Raw genomic sequence first — 8,057 nt, 5'->3', positions numbered from 1 at the left:
TATATATCTTACTTTGTATCAATGTTTTTTGCTCATTTACACATGGAGATCTTAGATATTTCTTTTCAATTCTTTTACATTTTTTATATGATAAAATATTAGCCTACTGGTAATGTTTTAAATACAAGTATTGCCTCTCTAGTTAACTTTTTGGTTGTTATTTCAAGATAACAATTTTATAAAGTATTTATACAGCAAGATTTTTGAACTAATATATACAATATAATCGATTTGTTTATCTTCCATCTCTCCCAAATGAAGACTGGTTAAATTAGTATCTACAAAAGAGTACAAAATATTTTCTGCAACTTTGCTTAATTTAATGGTTAATTTTTATTCTTTTAAAGTGTGTTATCTTAAATCACAGATTTATAGGATCATTTGTAAGAATTCTATGGATGAATCTTTCACAGGACATAGTGACACTGTAGGTGCCAGGCAAGACGGTTTCTACCTAGGTTTGAAATGCTTATGACATTTCAAGTCCATTTTTAACTTAAAGAGAATGAGAAATGGCAAGGACTTCAAATTTACAGTGTGCCTGAGGCAGAGATGGAACTGAATTCAGCTGGTACTATTATTCATGGTAGACAAAGCTAAAAATTGAAGTGTATTCCTTAAATAGTATATTAAATGTGTCTTGAGAAAAAGTTCGTTTAATGAGGGAAAGTTTTACAATTTTAGACTTTTTAAATGACTAAAGCCATTATAAAATGCAAATAATCTGAACTGAAATTATTTTGTCTTTAGGTTTGAGGGAAAACTTTATATGAGTGCTTTATTTTTTAGAAAAAGTCATACTTATAGAGAGTAAAATCTGGTCTGTAAATTTCCGTAGTCTCAATTTAAAAGAACACATGAATGTTTTAAAACGTTTTAAGAAGTGAAATTTCTTAAATGAGCATTTAAGTTAATTAATATAAGCAATCAAGTGGAAAAATTACACGCTTCCATCATAAACCCTAAGTCTTAGAACATTTGGGTAATCAAGAGAATAACATCTTACAAGTTATGATGATTATGTGTCAACTTGGCTGGGCTAAGGGATGCCCAGATAGCTAGCGTAACATTATTTCTGGGTGTGTCTGTGAGGGTGCTTCCAGCAGAGATTAGCATTTGAATCTGTAGACTGAGGATAACCCTCTCCAATGCGGGTGGGCACCATACAATCCACTGAGGGCCTGAATAGAACACAAGAAAGCTGGGGAAGGGAGAATTTGCTCTTTGCTTGAGCTGAGACATCTATCTTCTGACCTCTAAAATCTGTTCTTCTAATTCTCTGGCTTCCAGACTCAGACGAGGATGCATGCCATTGGGTCCCCTGGTTCTTGGAGCTTTCATTTTGGACTGGAACTGTACCACTGGCTTTCCTGGTCCTCCAGCTTGCAGATGGCAGACCATGGAACTTCTCAGCCTCCATAATCATGAGCCAATTCCTATAATATATCCCACCTTATATATATCTATATATATTCTATTAGTTCTGTCTCTCCCTAGAACCTAATATACAGGTTAAATGTTGATTAACTGTCTAAAGAACTATTTATAGGAGATTGGGAAATGTCAATAAACTTATTCACTTGCATTCTTGCTTTCTTCATTATTCACCATAAAAGCAGGAAAACAATGTACTTTAGAAGTGATTAGTTTATCCCTTCCTTATGGTGATGAGTTCCTTGTTAGTTCCAGAGCCTGGAGTTCTAGAGTCTTGTTCTAAGCCGTTTGTTTTTGGCACATCTGTTCTTACACACAGTCCTCTGTATAGCTGAACTTTGCAATGCTCAGCCTACGAATGTACAATTCAGCTTTCAGGTCCACTCTTAATCCTTATCTCATTTGTTAAGACCAGTGCACTATTTATCAGTGAATTCTCGAGGCACTGTGACTGCTAAAGCTCCCCATAGGCATCTTACTGATATCACTTTCTGATCTCAGGAAGCCCAGTTTAATTGAACACAGCTGGCTCAAAGGTATGAGACCTTGAATCCCATCAGCAATCCTTCTTTACTGTGTAATCTACATGCAGTGTGATTTAAGCCACTTCCTAAGTTTTGTCTAAGTACATTACCCTCCAGAGATTTCATATTCCTCTAAGAGGGAAATTGCTCCTTTGCTCTTCAATTACATGTGTAGATAAGATGTAGTATGACAGCTCCTTTAGAGAGAGGACTTCCACCATTGATCCAGTATACAATATACCTGAAGCTGTGAAATCTTCTGGTATTACTCATGAAAATAAAAATGATGCAAGAGTTGAAGCCTGCAAAGTTACAGCTGGCACTTGCATCTTTAAAAAAGAGGGGATATTTTCATTGCAGTATTGAAATATCATTTGTTAGTTTCCACATTTGTTAAACTTTATAGAGTTTACATCAAGCGATGTGTAGAAATACAAAAATAATGATTGAATATCTGTATTAAGGAAACTCAAAATCTATTTCATTAATGGTCATTTTTTTCAACATTTATTTTATTTATAAAAATAACTAGACGTTAAATTAATCATGATGCATTGCATCATTTTACTGTGTGACTCATTTCACTAATAATGACTCTCTACCAGACTCATTTTATTCATTCATTCGCATATTTGTTTAACATATATGTGTGTATAAATATATATATATATATAGTTTATTTTTTTCTGAGTACCTATTAGGTGCTAATGAGAAAGACGGACAAAAATTTAATAAATGCATAATATATACTCAGAAGATGTGGCGGCCCTTGATGTGTCATTAGTATCTCCCTTCAAGAGAAAATCTGCTGCAAAAAGTGCAGTCGGCCTACAGCTTTCAGAAACAATGCCCTTGGAATCTGCTTCCACCCTGGAGCCATGAGTGGACAGCACCAGCCAATGACTGAGCAGTTGGGGGAGTAGGGCATATCCACTTTCGCCCATCACAACTCTCCTCTAACAAGCCGTCTTTGCTCTGGAGCTCTCTGTTGGGCTGGTCAAGAACTTCCGAGGGTTGCACTTTAGTCTAAAGCTCTGTTCAACCTTCTCTTTCCCTCCCTCTTCTCCAATACCTGTCAGACCTGCATTGTGGCTTACCTACACCTGCTCCTTTTCTCCTTATCGTCCACAGAAATACAGCCAATTGAATTACTTGTGCTTCTAACTCTGTCTTGGTGCCTGCTTCCAGAAAGACATGACCTGACATAGATGGTGATAAATATAATTTAAAAAAAATGGCAGCATAATGTAGTAAGGGGCTGGGTTTACCATATGGGAAATGGAGGTTAGCAACTTTAAAGCACGGTAAGAGAGGTGTCCCTGAGAAGATGAATTTTGAGTAAATCCTTAAAGGAAAAAAGAGTGATCTATATGGATAGCAAGACAGGGGGAACTGCCAGCCAAAACTCCCTTCGAGACCCATATGCTGATTCAGTATGATGGGGGGAGGCCACATGCTCTTTGCTCATCATTGAAAAAAGCTTGTTGGAAGAAGGATGATTTCATGAGTCCCTACCTGATGTAGAAGCCACAGTTCTCAAGCTGTGAAGTCAGGGACGATGTTCCCACAACGCAGCACTTTAATGAAGTCATGCTTGTAGAAAATGCATAAGCCAGTGAAATGGCTTTGCATATATTTTTATAAGATGAAACATTGTCCTAGGAGGAGTCAAAGTTGGTATGAAATTCTCTAGTGGTTTTCAAGCACTTCTGAGGATAAATCTAAAAAAAATGATGTAATAGTTATAAAAAAATTAGAGTGAAATACATTGTTAAAATAATGCATATGTACCTTGTATATTTACTCTGAATTTTTGTTCATCTTGCATCAGTATTATTGTACATATCTTTAGGAATAACGTTTTGAAGTTTTTGTTTAATCCCATTATGAAAACAATAAAAATACAAAACCAAACCATTAGGTTACTTTGGGTCTCAGGATGAATATACTACTCTGCTGTCAGTTATTCTCAAATCTCTGCAAAATCAGTTAAAATGCCCTCTTGAGAAGCAGCTAAAACATAAAAGTGTCACGTGTTCCTCTGGTTTGAAATAGAAAACCAAATGATATGGAGTAAATACACAGGGAGGAAATGGGAAGTATGACAAGATAAATGATGTTAAGTAATTCCCAAAGGTTAAGGCTGCCCTCTGCCTATATAGTAGTGGAAAAACACTGGACTAGGTGTCATAAGTCACCAAATGAAAAGTGCTAATAGCGTGAAGGAGATGAATGACACATATGCAAGGGGCGGAGTAGATGGCAAGCATATTTGAATTGAGGTGGGTATGTAGTGAAGAGTTGGTTAATTAATTTATTTTTTTAATTAAAAATTATTTATTTAATTTTATTTTTGGCTGTGTTGGGTCTTCATTGCTGCATGCGGGCTTTCTCTAGTTGTGGTGTGTGGGGGCTACTCTTCATTGTGGTGTGCAGGTTTCTCATTGCGGTAGCTTCTCCTGTTGTGGAGCACTGGCTCTAAGCTCTCGGGCTTCAGTAGTTGTGACACGTGGGCTCAGTAGTTATGGCTCATGGCCCCAGTAGTTGTGGCTTGCAGGCTCTAGAGCGCAGGCTCAGTAGTTGTGGCACACGGGCTTAGTTGCTCCGCGGCATGTGGGATCTTCCCGGACCAGGGCTCGAACATGTGTCATCTGCGTTGGCAGGCAGATTCTTAACCACTGTACCACCAGGGAAGCCCCTGTATATCTTCTTTAGTGAGGTTTCTGTTAAGGTCTTTGGCCCATTTTTTAATCAGCTTGTTTGTTTTCTTACTGTTGAGTTTTAAAAGTTCTTTGCCTATTTTGTATAACAGTCTTTCATCAGATGTGTCCTTTGCAAATAGTTTTTCCCAGCCTGTGGTTTGTCTTCTTATTTTCTTGACATTGTCTTTCACAGAGCAGAATTTTTTAATTTTAGTGAAGTACAACTTGTCAATTATTTCTTTTCATGGGGTGTGCCTTTGGCATTGTATCTAAAAATTATTGCCATGCTCACTTCAGCAACACGTGTACTAAAATTGGAATGATACAGAGAAGATTAGCATGACCTCTGCGTAAGGATGACATGCAAATTCGTGAAGTGTTCCATGTTTAAAAAAAAAATTATCACCACACCAAAGTTCATCTACATTTTCTCCTATGTTATCTTTTAGGGGTTTTAAAGTTTTGTGCTGTTTTACATTTAGGTTTGTTATCCATTTTGAGTTGAATTCTGTGCAGGGTGTAAGGTTTCTGTCTAGGTTCATTTCTTTTTTTTTTTTTTTTTTTGCATGTAGATGTCCATTTGTTCCAGCAACATTTGTTGAAAAGATTATCTTTGCTCCATTGTATTGCTTTTGTTTCTTTGTCAAAGATCAGTTGACTATATTTATGTGGACCTACTTCTGGGCTCTCTGTTCTGTTCCTGTTTTTTAAAAATAGTACTTCCTTCTAACAACTATGCAATTAACTTATTTTTATGTTATTTTTTAGTTTATTTTACTATGTGAGATACATAAGAGCAAGAATTTTTTTAAAACTACTGTATCCCCAGTAAAGAACACATTTCACAATATATATAGACACTCTGTAAAAATTTGTTGAATGAATAAATGAGTGAATCACTGAATCAGAAAGTTTTGAAATAAGGTATAATAGTACTGACTGTTTGAACTTAGCAGCTTCTGTCCTCTGGTAAATAGAGATGTGAAAGAGGGACTTCCCTTGCTCTTGAAGAGAATACAAAGTTTTAGATCCTATATATTTTTAATTTACAGATTCTATGTCCAGAGCTGGTAAGATTCAAATTCTTGCTTTTAAGAATAAATGTAAAAGGAGTCTGACAGAGAGAGAGAGAGATGAGTTCTATATTGAGACAATAGGAACTATACTCCATTTCTTATTTTTTCTCTGATGTCTTTGAAGTTTATTAAGAAAAGGGGATATTCCTTTTCTCAAAAGAATTGTGATTTTTCTCCTCTTTTCTTGGAAATCCCTGTGGATGATACTGAGCTTACAGAATCAGGCATCAAAGAAAGCTCTATTCTGCACTGTAGTGAACTAAAATAGACTACAGTTTAAGAACTGTTGTTTCCTTATGCATTTCTCCCTTTGGAGACGTTGACACACACATTTCTGAAATAACTTGGAGCACTGGATATGTTTCAACTACAGGCTTTTGCTTATCACACAAAGCTTCTTGGCTTAAATTGTGCTTTGGTGGACGACCCCCTGTGCCTGCAACTAAGAGGTGTGGCTTTCACAGGGATGACAACTCCTGTGCGAAGAGCAGCCAGTGTGATAATTCAGACATAAGTACGTCAATTTTCTTTACTTATCATTTTGCCATAGATGGTATTCATGTTTCCTTTTGTTCTTGGAGACAGTGTTTCAAATTGTAGAAGTAATGAATACATTGAGCAGTCTCTTTTGAAAGGAAAGTATTACAATGAGATAAATGTTATTAAGATATATTCCTTGAAGGGAAGTCCTTCAGTGTAAGGTAATTTTGCTGAACATATACTTGGCATTATAATAACATTATACAATACTACTTATGTTATTTTATTGGGATAATAATAACAGTTTCTATTTTTCTTCCAAGCCACTCAGGAGAGATTGTGTGTGTTGTGGGGGAGGGCGGAGGTGTTGCTTCAAAAAGGCTTATTTCATTACACGATGTTAGTTTAAGGAGAATTTATTACTTTTATATTTAGAGAGAGATGGCCATTGGATAAATTTTTCAAATTACTATCTAAGGTCATGCAGATATGGACAGACTATGGTTGTTATTTTTAGTAAGGGCAGTTGAATAGATGAACCCATAATGATAAATCCAATATAATCAAAATGTTTTTGTTCATCCTTGACTGAGATACAATTTTTCACAAAATATCATTTCTGAAAAGAAATTAGACTAAGATGAAGTTCATTGCTTTTATATATTGGAAAGATTGAAATTTAAATAAGTAGGAATTGGAGGCCCATAGTGTTTATTTTTTCCCCACTAGAGAGGAGGGGTGATTTGTGAAATGACAGCACTATTGAAACAAGGAAAGCTAATTGTTGGAATTCGGCACAAGTCCAGGAGAGAGAATCGAGAGCTTCATTTTATCTCTGATTGATCAATAGATTATGTTCACTCAAACAACATTTATTAAACACCTCCTATAGGCTGAGCACAGTGCTAGGAGCTTGGGATGCAAATACGAACACACTGAAACTCTTGGTCTCATGGAGTATATGTTTCAAAAATAAATTACTGGGCTTCCCTGGTGGCACAGTGGTTGAGAGTCCGCCTGCCGATGCAGGGGACACGGGTTCGTGCCCCCGTCTGGGAAGATCCCACATGCCGCGAAGCGGCTGGGCCTGTGAGCCATGGCCGCTGAGCCTGCGCGTGTGGAGCCTGTGCTCCGCAACGGGAGAGGACACAACAGTGAGAGGCCCGCGTACCGCAAAATAAATAAATAAATAAATAAATAAATAAATAAATAAATAAATTACTACATATGCTTTCAGTTGGTAAGTTTCTTATGCAACTTGGTTTGCACTGTAAAATGATATTTTATCAAAAATTTTCTGATTATAGATATGGTATGTGAAACTACCCATAACTCTATTGCCTAAACAACTGTAAACATTTTTTATCTTTCTAATTATATAACTATATTAAAATATCACTTTTCACTTGGTCTCTATTTGTACATTTAAACATACTGATCCTAATGGTTATAATATTACACAGAAATAAATAATCTGTTCTTCAGCATTTAGGTTGCTTTTAATTTCCTGCTGTTAGGAAGAAGATCTTTGTAAAATGTCTTTGGGTGAATCAGAAATCATTTTTAGGATAAATTCCTATAAGTGATGTTACTCAATACAATAATAGGGAAATTTTAAAAACTTTTAGTAATATTTTCAAATTGTACACTTTGAAAGAACAATCTATTTAAAAGCTGTTCAGTTAGTGTCTTAGATTAGTGACAATTTCCATTCTCACTTTCATTCTAATATTGGTTATTGTGTTGCATATTCCTCAGTACTCTGTGCAAAATGCAACATTTTCTCAAACATTATTCACTTATCTTTCTCCTTCAGTTAAGAGGATTATGGTGATGGATAA

Source organism: Hyperoodon ampullatus (assembly GCF_949752795.1).
Source record: "Hyperoodon ampullatus genome assembly, chromosome: 5".
NCBI classification, from domain to species: Eukaryota; Metazoa; Chordata; class Mammalia; order Artiodactyla; family Ziphiidae; genus Hyperoodon; species Hyperoodon ampullatus.
Note: the sequence above shows the minus strand (reverse complement) of the source record.